The sequence below is a fragment of the Tasmannia lanceolata genome, unplaced genomic scaffold (genome assembly GCF_043159265.1).
Source record: "Tasmannia lanceolata isolate RefF3 unplaced genomic scaffold, GAP_Taslan_0.1 ptg000037l, whole genome shotgun sequence".
In the NCBI taxonomy this organism is placed as follows: Eukaryota; Viridiplantae; Streptophyta; class Magnoliopsida; order Canellales; family Winteraceae; genus Tasmannia; species Tasmannia lanceolata.
Window position 1 is genome coordinate 60,925,809 of NW_027518714.1, and position 14,922 is coordinate 60,940,730.

At 38.5% G+C, this 14,922-nt stretch overlaps 1 long non-coding RNA gene across 1 annotated transcript; it reads right to left on the bottom strand.

The window, feature by feature from the left end:
• Positions 1-2,526: 2,526 nt before the first annotated feature.
• LOC143860091 (uncharacterized) lies at positions 2,527-3,002 on the bottom strand. The gene is made up of 3 exons (XR_013239587.1): positions 2,847-3,002; positions 2,681-2,734; positions 2,527-2,583 (listed from the first exon to the last, which is right to left on the bottom strand). It is a non-coding gene; the product is annotated as an uncharacterized LOC143860091 (long non-coding RNA).
• Between the last annotated feature and the right edge of the window lie 11,920 nt (positions 3,003-14,922).

Here is a 14,922-nt window from a genome sequence, read left to right on the forward strand (position 1 = left end):
TAATCAGTACAATTGAAAAATGCATCATTCTCAACACCAAGTAAAATTGGGGTTTATTATCGTTATACTATATTGCAAGCTTGGCAAGAACAGTATAGCAAATGAACACGGTATAGAAACATGTTGTAGACATATCTATTTGTTTCTCATCGATTGTACTGTTGTCTATAGTGATTTTTAGTCTCTGAAGCTTGACAACATTATCAATGAACACCTTCTCAGCACATAGAAACTGGGCTCGTTTTTATATTTAGGAAATTGGAAAGTACTAAGTAATTTTTATTATAGAAGTGATAACTCAACTTGTAGGGAATCAAACCGGGAAGAACTCACCCCTATAAGCTAGCTGTTAGAGGAGGGTTGCCCATTCCCTTATAACCCATCCGCATCCATTTCACATGTCCGATGTGGGACTATTGCTTTTGCGTGGAACCCCAATACAACTAATTATGAAAATTGAAGTAGCATTGTTTCTCAATTTTAAGTAACACTGCTATTACCTTGTAACCTTCTGCACTGGACTTTATGGTATGAGTTATGCATGAGTCTTTAATCAAATTAATAACAAGAGGTCAAATTTCAAGTTTCCCTGAGGAAATACTTATCGTGGAATGGGTTTCCTTTGTAATGGGAAACAATTTTCAGTTACAACGATTTCTTTCTAAAAACAGAATGCGGAAGAATCAAATTGCAATGTACCTTTAAAACCTGCAAGTGTTTTGCTCATCTACTAAGGCTCCGTTTCTTTCGACGTAAAAATGGACGGAAAATTTGTTTCATGTTGTAAAAATGAACATCAAACAAATTTTACATCCATTTTTACGTTGAAAGAAACGGAGCCTAAGTCAAGTTAGTTCAACTCACAACCCTTGTTTGGTTGAGATCCACTTTGACACTTGGTTCCTGGTGCAAAAATACATCAAAGGGTCATTAAGACTTGCTACACGAGTGAAGGCAAAGAAAAGAGGGGCCAACTGGGCCGAACCGGTGATATCATGATCACAGCAGCACATTGCCACTGTTTATGTCAATAGAGAGCTTACTTGTGTTCAAAGCAGGGTGAGAACCCCCTATAGCCATGCCTTCTTCCACTGAAGTGTTTTTGGACATTTTTTTTTTGAACTTTCTAAGTTTGTTGGGATGGGTTTAAGAGGTATCCTATTTGGGACGAAAATCCCACTTTATTCTTTAGTGTGCTTAGGAAAGTGTCTTGGCCATAGATTATGGGGTTTAGACTTCTTTCTTGTTAGGTAATAGCTTAGGGTTTTCTCTCTTAGCTATTAAATGCAGTTAGTTCAACTCACAACCCATGTTTGGTTGTGAGCCACTTCGACACTTGACTCCTGATGCACAAAGACATCAAAGAGTCATTAAGAATTGTTACAGGAGAAAAAACAAAGAAAAGATGGCCAAGTGGGCGAAGTGTATGACGACATGTCGATGCAAGGGCATGTCATTATTGATGTCAACAGAGAGCTTACAAATGATTTCATCAAAGCTAAGTAACTGGGAAGCTCTAGGGGACTTCTTTTGAAACATCTTATTTACATTTTGAGACCTATTTCTTATTTGACTTCTTAAGGGAGTGTGTTGGAAATAGAATTTGAGGGGAGTATATGTGTTTTAGATTTCTTACTTATTAGATAACAAAAGGTTGATTTTTAATACTACTAATGGCGGCTATGGGTAGCTCTAGGGGACTTTTTCTGAAGCATCTTATTGTCATTACGGGATTGTTGTTTTCACAATTCATCACATAGTATATCAACCTTGCTAAGTTTTCCTCTATAGATTGTGACTACTACTACTTGTTTTCTTCTTTGTGTGGATGGTTTGACGATATCCATGAAGTTTGCTTCCTACAGGATATGCATCCATGTCAGTGGATTCTTATGATCTCATGTTTTATTGTGACTTATTTTGGGGACTGAGTTCTGTCGCTGCTTATTGTGTTTTGAACCTACCTTTGTGAAAACACTGTTCTTTTTCTCTTTGCAGTGGTCCTTAGAAACACTCTCTATTTACAAGGTTGTCATCCCTTGCCTTCTTTGCCTTCCCAACAATAGTTGTGAGTGTTCTAAAATTTCAAATATCTGTGATTTATTTTGTAGACATTGATTTGAGTAGAACCTCCTCAGACCTACACCTAGGTCGATAGATTGTGGGCTGAAGTTGTTGAACTAGAACCCATTGGAAAGCCGTACTGATCAATTTATGATTATTATGACTTCAACTAATCAGTATTTTGTAAGCTTTCTCAAATCACAACCACTTGGTTTTCCATCACTGTTTACTTCTGCAAGATGTTAAGGAGCGAGAAAACCATTACGCAACTGTGATTTACATTGACACAACTTATGCTATGTTTTACCTTAAATACGACTTAATTTTAATACAACTGTAATTTTCATATAACTGCCTTTATAGATATATCAAAATATTAGATCACCATATTGCCATATTTTCTCAAACTTCTATGCATTTCATAAGTCGGGATACTTCCAATGTTATTATTATGATTATATTTATGTTCCCAAGGTTGGTAAGAGCCTGTGGATGCTTAGGCTGGTATGCAAGGCATGACTTCATGCAATAAAAGAAACACAATCAGAATATAATATGATAAGCATAATAGCACCTATAAAAAGCATTATTAATGAGAAGGTGGAATGGGGCCAACCCGGTAGCAGTTGATTGCTTCTTCCACTCTGCCAGCATCTTTGAGGGCATTCCCCTTTCAGACGTATAACGGGACACACCAATTTTTTGTAAGTAAGAAAAGAATGTCATTTGCCCAACATAATAGTATTCACATAATGCTCCAGCATAGAAATAAGAGGACCTACCAGATTATTGTATGCCTCCAAGAATCCTGAGTCACAAGCAATCGCTTGCTTGTAATGGATAATCGCCAAATCAAGCTGGCCTTGTTCATAATAAATACTAGCTAGATTCCCTGCACAAAAATGATTCCACCCAATGTGTGGTTACTCAGCATAATTTGTAGGCAATTAAAGCGAGGAAATTGATGCAACTTATTATCTACTTAAGTTGGTCACCATGGGGTTAGACCTGTACTTTTTACGCATTTCATTAAAATATGTGCATGAGATCAGCTTCAATGATATTGGCAGTGACATTTTTAACTCTGAAATGCTCAACGGCTATGACTAGAGTGCTATGATTTGGCCGACACTTCGAATTTATTGCCGACACACGTGTCGTGTCGGACACGACACGACACCCGTGTCCGCACGTGTCGACACTCCTTTAGACATTTTCAAATGTATTGCTAGAAGTGTTAGCAACTTTATATGTATGTATGTGTATGAGTGTGACACTATTTCTAGTTTTTTATGGGTTTCCATGTCAGATACATCATATCCGTGTCAAGACTTGGTCGAAACTCGGCACACGAATCTGTGTCCACAAATCATGAGTATATGTACTTTCTATTTTAGCCGTGTCCCCGTTTCTAAATTTTGGGAGTTTGACGTGTCCGACACCCCGTGTCCGTGTCAAGACGCGATACTCGTGTCCGTGTCCACAAATCATAGCTGGAGTGATATCTGACTCAGTTCCAGGCTATGTCACAAATCTCGTTTCCGGCAATTTCTCGGCAAGGGAAAATCTCGGGATATATTATTTTTTTATTTTTCCAGGTTTATATCAGGAAAAACATTAAAAATAAAAAAAAATGAAAAATATTATCGTGATATTATCAAGGTAAATAAAAATATCGCTATATTTTTTTATTTCACTGGATTATTTCAGGATAAGCCATTGTGTAGTCTGGTCGGGCCTGAAGAGCACGCTGACAACACACGATAGCCTCTTGCGGCATTCCCATGGCCTGGAAAAGGCAAAAGAAATATCTGTTTCTCTCTCCAGAAACCAGTCCTGGCATTTGCTGCTACCTGACCCTATTCGCACAATACATTAATGGCTTACCTTGTAAACATTTCCTTGATTCAGGTAGGCGTCAGCAAATGTTGGCTTGAGCTTGACTGCTTCCTGAAAGCAAATTTAAAAAAAAGTCATCAAGCAGAGAAGTTCAAATCAGTTGGTACAAATATAGTATTGAACCATAAGGAAAATCTTAATAGAAAAGAGTTCTGTAATGACCAGGAGATGCCATTAAATGAAACTCTGTTTTCAGTAGCCAGTCAACCAATGCCAAATGTTGCAATAGGAAGTAAGAACTAGGAACGTCCTAAACTGGTGCATGGGGTAGCCCCGATCAAAAAAATGTTCACTACCAGTTCACTGGTTTCCACAATCTGGACTACCTATATATTAGACATGGAATACTGTATTTTTGAAAAATATTGAAGCAGGAATTTTTTTCTTGGAAAATATTTCACTGGATTGGCCGTCATTTTCCACGGTAAATATTATCCAGGATAAAAAATTGTCCCTGTTTACTATGAAAATTTCAACCCTGCTAGTAGGATTATCATCTATAAGCATAGTTTTAAAACTCCCCCGCGTCAACGTGGACACCCAGAGTCGACTTTCTTTTCCTTAGCCGCGTTCCGCATTTTTCCGCCGCGTTCCGTGTTTTGCCCTACGGTCAATCAAAACTCCTTTGACTCTCCCGAGTTATGACTACATCAACCAAGCACATAGCCGCGTCAACCGAGCACTTGACTAGGATTTTCTTCGACTGCATTTTGACCCGCATCCGCATTTTGAATGCGGAAACACTGTCTATAAGTGAATGACCCTAGGTGCCCCAAGTAAGATTATCATCCATAAGTCAATGTAACATTAACAACAACACTTCTTAACAACATCACCCCTCCCAATCAGCTTAAAATAGAAAATCCTGATTGAGAACGGCCTTTTTGCAAACTATTTCCATTGCCTTTTTGTCCCTTTTATCCATATGTAGGTACCCTCGAGACCGCAAAGCGCTACAAAACTATCTTGTGACCCCAAAAAAAAACATTCTTGAAAATGGCCTCCAAATGATTTTACTACCTTCCCTTGAGTAGTAATCCACCACTCGTGTTATCTCTGGCCAATATAAACATAACTCGTAAGGAATCCTTTAAAGGTACATCACCAAGAGTCCAGCCAAGATCTAGTTGCGTGACCCACTCCCAATCCAAAACCAAAAAATCTCCTAAAACGGTTAAACCGCTAATAGCTTCACATGCACGCAATCTGGCATTTCTAGTTGTCCTATAAAAAGCCAACCACCCCCATTCCAACCCATGTTTTTTATTATTGCTTCCACAAACTATCTACTTCCACCCCAAATCTCCGAACCTACTCGCCAGAGAGAGCTTTTAGCCTGGTTCATGTTTGTTTGTTTTTTTAATGGTTTGTAGCTAGGTTCATCTCCCACGAACTTTTATCCCTATGCCCACCTAATTTTCATCTTGCACACCACACCTGTCTTTCCAAATGATACTTCTTGCATTCTTCTTCATCCTTCCATAGAAAGTCCTTTTTGTAAGTGAGCTAGTATAGTAATGACACTGATTATGCTGTGTTGCGTGGATTCTTTGCCGCCCTATGCTGAACCCGTGTCGACACGCCTCCACATGCGAATCGGACTTGGATTCGCGTGGGACACACCCGAATTCTTGTTCTTGTTCTTTCAGGCGAATCTGACTGATCGCTTTCTCTTAAAATGCGAATCCTATATATTTCTCTTTAAACATATGTCCTTCTTAACTTTTTTTTATATGAAAGCACAACCCATGCTCTTTCAATAAAAACCCTAGCATCTCGATCCTCGAATATCAACCCCCCTTCCTTGTTCGGCTCTCTTAATAAAATCTCTAACGCCTTTACCCTCCACCCTCAATTTTTTCATGTATATATATATATATATATATATATATATATATATATATATATATATAAGGAAAGTTTTTCTAGTCGGCCAACTAGAGAACCTTCTCTAGTCCGCCGACCAAAAACACAGCGGGCCCATGTTGTTTGGATGATCCAAAGCATTCATTTGATGGGCCCTAGCATAGATAGGGTGTGCCCAAAAAATCAGCTCCATAGGATCATCCTAGCCCTTCGATTTGTGGAGGTTAAGAATGGACAGTGGAGGTTAAAAACACAGTGAGCCCACGTTGTTTTGATGATCCAAAGCATTCATTTGATGGGCCTGACATAGATAGGATGTGCCTAAAAAATCATCTCCATAGGATCATCCTAACCCTTCGATTTATGGAGGTTAAAATGGACGCTTATAAACTCCACAAATCTGTCCATTTTTAACCTCCACAAATCAAATGGTTAGGATGATCCTATGCAGCTGATTTTTTGGGCACACCCTATCTATGCTAGGGCCTCTATCAAATGAATGTTTTGGATTATCCAAATAATGTGGGACCACTGTGTTTTTTGGTCGGCGGAATAGAGAAGGTTCTCTAGTCGGACGACTAGAAAAACTTTCCTCTATATATATAATTTATTATTTTTTAAAATTTTATTTAAAAAGACACTTGTGAGGCCAGTCATGCTGTATGGCTCATAATGTTGGGCCACCAAGAAGCAGCATGTGCATGAGATGAGTGTAGCGGAGATGCGAATGCTTAAGATGGATGTGCGGTCACACAAGGTTAGATCAAATTAAAAATGAAGACATCCGTAAAAAGGTGGGGGTGGCACCAATTGTGGAGAAGATGAGAGAGCACCGATTAAGATAGTTTGGGCATATCCAACGTAGGCATTTGGATGCTCCAGTGAGAAGAAGTGGCTGGTGCCAAGTCGATGAAGTAAAAAGAGGTAGGGGTAGACCGAAAACAACTTGGGTAGAAACAGCGATGAAAGACTTGAGGGCTAGGAACATAACAAAGAACATGACCTTGGCTAGGATAGAATGGAAGAAAATGATCCACGTAGACAAACCCAACAAGTGTCAGGATTAGACTTAGTCAATTTGAACCGGGTAGATCCGTTCACTTTCTTCATGAAAATTTTCTAAAGGATTCATTAGCCGACCCCAACTAGTTTGGGACAAAGGCTTAGTTGAGTTGAGATTTTTTAAAATTTTATTTTATTTAAAAATTACTGAATCCACAAATCCTACTTTTGGGAGTTAGCCGAATCCGCCACCTCGAATCCGAATCCATGCAACAAATGGCTGGGTATTGGAAGATTGAGTATTAGAAGATGAGTGTCAAGTTTGAAAGTTTCATGAATCTAACTTCATTGACGACCCCCTCCCCCACCCCCCAAAGAAAAAAAAAACACAGACACATGATATTGGCATTGATTGGAATTAAATTGACATTTTTTTCCAAATTACCTTTCGAATTTTTGTTATTTTATCAAAGTTTATGTTAATCACCAATATAATTACGTTTGTACCAAAGTGCCCATGGTAAACTCGTTGGGCTCTAGATGATACTATGATTCTACACTGAATAAGCTTGACGTCATACAATGCATTTAAGTGTTCCATGTAGTTATCAATTCAAAATTGCACAATTATTACTGGATGAATTCCAGAAAATTGCAATTTTGATGGCATACAAAGTAAATAATACATGCCAGGAAGGAGATTTCTTTTCTTGACAAGGGGGCCCTTTATCGAAGGAGATTCCTTGAATGTCATCAAAGAAATTAATGATTGTCCCCTCATAGATAAGCAAAAATGTTACAGGAGATTGGGTCTTTGGAGATCAGCATTTGTTTATGCAGGCTATGGTTTGCTTATGCCCACATCCACCTTTATTGTATTTGCCTTGCATTTAATAAATTGTTTCTCACAAAAAAAGGAACAGATGAGTTACTAAATTTTCAACCATATAAGAAGAAAAACTAAGCATCAACATTAATGTCTAAGAACCCCATGCGCCCCCAGAATCATGTCATGGAATCGTGTCATGATTCATAAAAAAGGAAGAAGTGATGCACCTTATAATATGCAAGGGCTCTGCTAAGATCCCCTGCCTCCATGAAAAGACCCGCAAGATTTGACCAAGCAATTGCAAAAGTTGGTTGTATGCGCAGAGCCTCAAGATAGCAAGTGTATGCCTGTACAGGTCATAAGCATTAGAAACAACAATTAGCTGAACTGGCCTGAGTTAATACAATGGGAGTTTTCATAAAATTAAGTAAATGTAGTGTTTTATTCTCACAGAAAAAACTTGCTATATTTTTTTTAATGGCAGAAAAAACTTACTATGAAGATGGATATAATTTAAAACCTTTGGCAACTGTATATTTGTGTTACTGTAATTCAGATTTCAGATAAAAAGTTGATAAAAGAGATTTAGTAGTGTCCCATTGACTCCATGAAGCGCCAGTATCCAACATGGGTACCTCGGCCATTTAGAAGAATTCATGTAACATACGACCAAACACAGATATTTGTCTCGGGAATTACTCGGGAAGGGTATATCTGGGGAAATTTGAAGTTTTTTGTTATATTCGGGTTTATATCAGGAAAATTGGAAATATAAATATTTAAATTATAATAATATAAAATTTACGAATAAAATTAGGGAAAAATGACATTGTGCATTTATCGTGATATTTTCGCAATAAAATAAAATATTTTGAGTATAGGCTTTTGGGAAGCAGCCAAAATTAGCAACTTCATGGCCGTTAGCAAATACCAACTAGTAACAGTTTTCTCCTGCAAAGGGAAGTTTAACAAAATAAGGTAGAGTTTTGGTGAAGTTTTGATGCTATAGGTTGACTCTAAGTGGAGATCTGGTTTAAGGCTTCGATTGGAGTTAAGAATTGTCTAGTTGTTAATTAGACTAAATATAGAGGACGGGAACCATATAGGAATAGCACAAGGTTTTGATGTGGTTTCCATGTTAGAAAGTATTCTTAAATTAGGAAATGAATTTGAATTGTCCAGGGTTTGAGCAAGGTTTTGCTAAAAGCTCATAAAGTAATAAGCATGTCATCTATTATCTGCAATTTTAGCTGTATTAATGAAAGAATTCATGCTCTTCTAGCCTTCTTATGATGATATTGCTGCACAAATACTCTGAATTTTCTGATCAACTTCAAGCTATTCAGTTCTTCCAGTGCAATTTGTGCCATGATTTCAACTTGTTCAACCAGTCCTACATCAAATATCGATTTCTAGTTTGTTGGACTCCGGCTAGTCGATTGGTCTGACATGCATATCTAGTGAAAATAACACATAGAAATCACTTGACTTACTTCTTGTACTAAACCTTGTGCCTTCATCAGATTTCCAAGATTGCTATGAGCATCAACCTGCCAGAGAAAGAAAAGCATTGCAATAATAACATAAAGGGGACTAAAACCCAAGAAAAGAGCAGAAGGGCACAACAAAACAAAAATTCACCAAACGAGGGTTTAACATAAGAGCCTGGCGGCAACACTGGGCTGCTTCATTAAGCCTTCCTTTCCTCATGTATGCACTAGCTAAGTTTGACCATGCATCACAGAAATTGGGGCGGAGCTGCAAACAACAAAAAGAACTAAAGATAAACTACAATTCCATATCAAACAGAACAGAACCACATCCAAATATCAAACAAAGCAGATGAGGGAAAAAATCCAATCCAATTCAGGCAATTAGTAGTTTTGAAGATTTCAGCCAGGGCAAAAGAAAGAAAAAAAAGCAGCAGTGCTAACTTAATGCTTCATTGAAACATTGGCATGCAAAGGAGGTGAAACATATCACCAACAAGTAGTTGAAAGTAGTGCAAGCAATCTCCCTTGGATTTAACTATCAAATGATTTAAAATGGTTACAAGAACCTGGCAAAGATTCTGCGCACTTTCCTATCACTACATGGATAAATTACCCAATATATAAGTGCTCTGGCAATCTAAGCAAATGAACTAGCTCCTTTGAAATGAAGATCCACCGGTTCAATTACCAAGATGAACTCTGAGAACTCCAGAGTTGACCGGATTCAAGATAACATACTCTTTTTCAACAATCAAACAGCATGAAAGTTGCACATCAATCTGATTGTGACCATAGATATATAGTTTGCACAGGTCCAATATATAATAGCCATATGTTGGAAGACTTACAAGTACATATATGCAATTGCATTCCTAAATTTGTTGCGTACACGACTACAAGCAGTGTGAACTGAGCAAAACAACAGCATGAACTCTCCAAACACCAATTGATGTTGTGAAGTCATTGCATACTTATCATAGACATACTGGATGTAATTAGCTTGGGCTGGAAAGTCATTCATTGTGTGAGGATCGCTATGTATCCATTTGTAGCCACGAGTTAACATGGCTGGTGTGTGCTTTGCTTGGTCGATGGACAAATTCAGTTTTAGTAAACCTACAAAAGCATTGTTGCAAACTTATGTGATACAAGGTACCTTTGTTCTACGGAACATGTTTAAGTAAAAGCTTGCTTCGCTCGAGAATCAACTGACACATGTCTACTTCAAAATGAATTTGGGTTTCCAGGTTTCTGTATCCTATATAAGCATGTAAAGGGAATTGGTAAATTGCATACCAAGCCAAACCGAGTATCTGAATTAACCGGTAACTATGCTAAAAACAGAAAAATAAACAGATCAATGAAACATGAATAAATTACTTATGCTTTTCTAATCCCCGTGTACATAACACCATTTTCTTACATGCTTAATCCTGCCTACTAGTATTCTAGACTATACTAGATTACTCTCCATTCTCCAAACCCACAAAAATCATAATCTTCATGCATATGGGAAAAGTCAGTCATAGTGAAGAAATGTTTAAATGAAGTCATTCTTATGATCGAGAAAACAGAGTTAAAATATACCCATTCCATTAATAGCAGAGAGATTTTTTAGGTACTTAATAGGATAAATGCAATTGGGTTAACACGATATACAGACCTCAATAGCAACTAAATAATATCGAATGGCAAGGTCAATGTTGCCTTTCTCCTGTATGGAAATAAAACAGGAACCATGTTCCATTAGAATTCATTAGCAGAGAATCCATTTCAATTTTATAACAATCAGTAATTGATACAGCAGTTACCTTCCAAGCATTGGCCATGTTTCCATAGCACTCTGCAAAATGTGGATCAATACGAAGAGCTTCTTCATTCTTTGCAATGCACATATCAAAATCGTGCAACTAGAAAATATGAATATATATTGAAGGTCAGAGAAATCCTTGTCGGCCAAAATCGAACTGTTCAAAATCAATTGAGAACCAAAAGCAGCTTGAACACAATAAAGACTCGTGGCTTTCAGAGACTTCCACTATAAACTCATCAAAATACAAACTATGAGATATGTGCTTTCATAAAAAGAGAAAAGTGAAATTACAAGAATAAACATATTCAAAAGAAATGAGAAGAAAAAACCGTAAAATGAAAAGACCCTACCTGATAGTGAGTTGCACCCAGAAGGAGAAGATTATCAGTTCGACGAGGGTTTTTCTCGTAAACGGCATTGCTGTGCTCTAGCGCTTGTTTATAATTCCCTGCCTTATACTTTTGATGGGCAAGGGCCAAGAGCATTTCTTCATCAACTACAACATGGAAAACAGAAAAACGTAAGAACCTAAAGTCATGGGGAATGATTCACTAAATACATTTTTTTTTTTGAAACGGTGCTTCGCTAAATACTTCTTGATCAGAAAGCAATGAAGTTGACTAGTGAGGCACAAGCAATACCACGCATTATTCAAAGAGCACATAATATCATTTTCTGGAAAGCATAAAAGAATGAAGATACATTTGGCCATAAATATAAGTCTAATGGGGAGTTGCAAAACGGAGATATAAATCAAGACACCAAATGTTATGAAAACATGATTTGATGAGCAAACTCAAAGTGAGAATAAAACTAATATGAAACTAGAAATGGTATTGCTACAAAAGACGGTAAAGAGATAAACAAAAATAAACCAGCACCAACTTAAGCTCCACTTCTAATTAGGGGTTATTAGTACCTAAGGGGGGCTTCTCAAGGGCAATAGAGGGGAGCTATGCATGGTATTAGAGAAGGGATTATGGCCACTCAAATGGGGTAGAAGAAGTACCCTTGGAGGGTCCATCAAATCCAGAAGATGGTCGTGAAGTTGAAAGTCATGGGTTTTTAGCTACAAAAAAGGGGTTATTAGTACCTAAGGGGGGCTTCTCCAGGGCAACCGAGGGGAGCTATGCATGGTATTAGAGAAGGGATTATGGCCACTCAAATGGGGTAGAAGAAGTACCCTTGGAGGGTCCATCAAATCCAGAAGATGGTCGTGAAGTTGAAAGTCATGGGTTTTCAGCTACAAAAAGGGGTTATTAGTACCTAAGGGGGGCTTCTCAAGGGCAACCGAGGGGAGCTATGCATGGTATTAGAGAAGGGATTATGGGCACTCAAATGGGGTAGAAGAAGTACCCTTGGAGGGTCCATCAAATCCAGAAGAAAGTCCTGAAGTTGAAAGTCATGGGTTTTCAGCTACAAAAAAGGGGTTATTAGTACCTAAGGGGGGCTTCTCAAGGGCAACCGAGGGGAGCTATGCATGGTATTAGAGAAGAGATTATGGCCACTCAAATGTGGTAGAAGAAGTACCCTTGGAGGGTCCATCAAATCCAGAAGATGGTCGTGAAGTTGAAAGTCATGGGTTTTCAGCTACAAAAAAGGGGTTATTAGTACCTAAGGAGGGCTTCTCAAGGGCAACCGAGGGGAGCTATGCATGGTATTAGAGAAGGGATTATGGTCACTCAAATGGGGTAGAAGAAGTACCCTTGGAGGGTCCATCAAATCCAGAAGAAAGTCCTGAAGTTGAAAGTCATGGGTTTTCAGCTACAAAAAGGGGTTATTAGTACCTAAGGGGGGCTTCTCAAGGGCAATAGAGGGGAGCTATGCATGGTATTAGAGAAGGGATTATGGGCCCTCAAATGGGGTAGAAGAAGTACCCTTGGAGGGTCCATCAAATCCAGAAGATGGTCGTGAAGTTGAAAGTCATGGGTTTTCAGCTACAAAAAGGGGTTATTAGTACCTAAGGGGGGCTTCTCAAGGGCAACCGAGGGGAGCTATGCATGATATTAGAGAAGGGATTATGGCCACTCAAATGGGGTAGAAGAAGTACCCTTGGAGGGTCCATCAAATCCAGAAGAAAGTCCTGAAGTTGAAAGTCATGGGTTTTCAGCTACAAAAAGGGGTTATTAGTACCTAAGGGGGGCTTCTCAAGGGCAATAGAGGGGAGCTATGCATGGTATTAGAGAAGGGATTATGGGCCCTCAAATGGGGTAGAAGAAGTACTTGGAGGGTCTATCAAATCCAGAAGATGGTCGTCAAGTTGAAAGTCATGGGTTTTCAGCTACAAAAAAAGGGTTATTAGTACCTAAGGGGGGCTTCTCAAGGGCAATAGAGGGGAGCTATGCATGGTATTAGAGAAGGGATTATGGGCCCTCAAAAATTCAATCCCTACACTCTTCAAACTCATGTCTGTCTTCTTTTCGCAAGCACTTTCACATTTAACACCAAAGCTAAATGGGATAGCATGAGTTTTGAATTACTAATAATAGCAATATCTTATGGAGCACAACCACCCTTTGCGCATTATCATATCACACTGCCACATTTCTCTTAAATAAAATATTTGCAAATTATTTCTTTCAGATAGTAAAGAAAATAATATGAAAGATAACAAGGGGGTGAAGGCAACGGAGAAAGATATGTGATTGTATAAGAATGCCATCTGGAAACATGTACCCCAACTGTAAGAACGGTGTGTTTGCCACAAATGGTTTATTTTTTCTCTAAATATACACTCAACTCCTATTGTTAAAGCATCAATTTCTTTAATGTTAATCTTTATTTGTTAGTTTCAAGAATTTGTTGCTCAAAATAAATGGATGTTAAGAAAGCTTTTATTCATGGAAAGTTCAAAAGCATAAATGTAGTTCAAAAGCTTTTAGTATGAGAGGTGAGACTACAAACTACATCTACATCTCTACTATGACAGGTGAGAATACAAATTTGTCAACTGACTACAAACTACAGCTCTACTTCGTACTCACACCGAAGACAAATCATGAAAAATAAACTGAGACCGGGTAGGGTTTACTGTTTTCCAGGTTTCATACGTGCTTCACCTTCGTCGAGATCGCCGGAGAGATTGCCTACGGCTCTGTTTGGTTGTCAAAAATGAGGCATCTCATTAGAATTTCGTGGGAATTTTAGATGCCGGCACGTCGTTTGGTTGTGTTTTTCAAACCCGATGGTCAAAACACCCACAACAATGTCGGGATACAGTCGGCCCATGTGGCTCTCCAATGAGAACCGAATGGCAAACCCACAAAACCGAGTTTCTATATTAGAATTTCAACAGGAATGGCCTTCTCAAACGACGGATGAGGCTCCACGCACTGCTTCGTCGCATATCTTCCGCTAAATTCTTGTAACCAAATGGCATTTGGGAATTTAGTTCCAACAAAATCCTAGTAAGCATCCCTACAACCAAACGTTACTTCAAAACCCCACCCCCATAAGGTCCTTTCATTGCCATTCTGCACAAATCTCCTTTCACTTCCCCTTCCCGCCTAGATTCACGAGCCAAACAGACCCGTAGAGATCGCCGGAGAAGAGGACGGAAAAAAAAAACACAGACGGGAGGAGAGAAGAGGGAAGAGAGAAGAGGAAAGAGAAAGAGAGGGAAACTGAATTGCTTTTTAATTCTTAAAAGTCATATCACCTATTTCAGGTACCTATATAGGGTTACCAGGTATATATATGGGGTTTTGGGGCTTCTCTAAGCCATTATTTGGGAGGGGAGGGGAGGGGGATGGGGGTCATCAAGAACCTAAATACACTACACTTTTGGGTCATACACTACACAAACCAAAAATAACACACTTTTCATTACTCTCTTCTTCTTCTTCCACCCACATACAATAAAGAAAACAAACCGTAAATAACAAAAACAACATATTTCCATTGATATAAGCAAGAAAACAAAAAAAAACATAAGCTGAAATGTGCAAAATACTATA